This window comes from Aplysia californica, unplaced genomic scaffold, assembly GCF_000002075.1.
Source record: "Aplysia californica isolate F4 #8 unplaced genomic scaffold, AplCal3.0 scaffold00123, whole genome shotgun sequence".
Taxonomy (NCBI): Eukaryota; Metazoa; Mollusca; class Gastropoda; order Aplysiida; family Aplysiidae; genus Aplysia; species Aplysia californica.
In genome coordinates, this window is record NW_004797393.1 from 43,493 (window position 1) to 44,499 (window position 1,007).

Sequence of the window (1,007 nt, forward strand, 5' to 3'; positions counted from 1 at the left end):
AATTGACGAAACACTGTTTTAATGACCTGCAATGATTTACTCTTTAGTTAACAGCTAATTATCCTCTATTTCTGTAATATGTGTTGGCCCACAGGAAAAAGCAGTCTAACCTTCAGAACAAAAGTTTTCAGTTAACTTCCCCAGCATTAAGTGCAGGCATTCTGAGTATTTTGCACTGTATTTGAGTCAATTTGGATAAATATGAGCTGAGATATGACACTTTTTGTAGCACAGGGGGTCTAAAGTGAAAAGGGGAGAAAACTGGCTTTAAAGTTTTGAGTTTTAGAAAATAAGTTAACAGCAGTGGGTCATAAATTGTTAGCCTACTCCATCCAACCCCTCCCCCTTTTTTTCTCAGAAAACAAAACAAAACATAAAAAGCACGGGAAGATTGAAGAATACCGGACCACTCGAGATCGTACATTAATGCGCGAGAAAGTGGGGCGGGTGGTTGGGGTGGAGGAGGCGGGGTTCAGGGGGGTCTCCCCCCTGACAAAATTTTAATGAATAGATCTACCGGTCCGAGATTCTCCATTGAGAGATATTAAAAACGGGAAAATCATAAATTCCTAAGGTTGAGACATAGGCAAAGTCAGTCCGCTGGTCCGGTATTCTTCAATCTTACCAAAAGCACAAACAAATAAACAACCAAATCACAAAACAAAACAAATCTAAGAGTAGAACATAGTATTAGAGGCCTACCGCGAGATGTAGGCCAACAGCTGGCCTACTTCTTCTTATTGATGAAGTTCTTCTTGCAACAGCTAGTACACACGTTTAAATTTACACTAAACCAAAGATAAAATATAGACCTATACGCGCTGGCTGTCGACCACAACCCTGTGAGATAGTCTACGCGATAGGAACACTTTAGCGGGAAAGCAATTAATATGCGAATGAGATTATGATCAAATGGGGTTGAGTTGAATGTTATTTTGACTCCCAGACCAGTGCATCAAACCATTGTTTGAAGTGGGCAAAATAGCTGACGGGTGGGGGGGGGGGGG

The 1,007-nt window shown here is 41.2% G+C and overlaps 1 protein-coding gene across 1 annotated transcript in view; it reads left to right on the plus strand.

Annotated features, from left to right (window-relative positions):
- Positions 1–1,007, plus strand: part of LOC101854318 — a 65,748-nt gene that overhangs the window by 8,131 nt on the left and 56,610 nt on the right. The window lies entirely within an intron of this gene.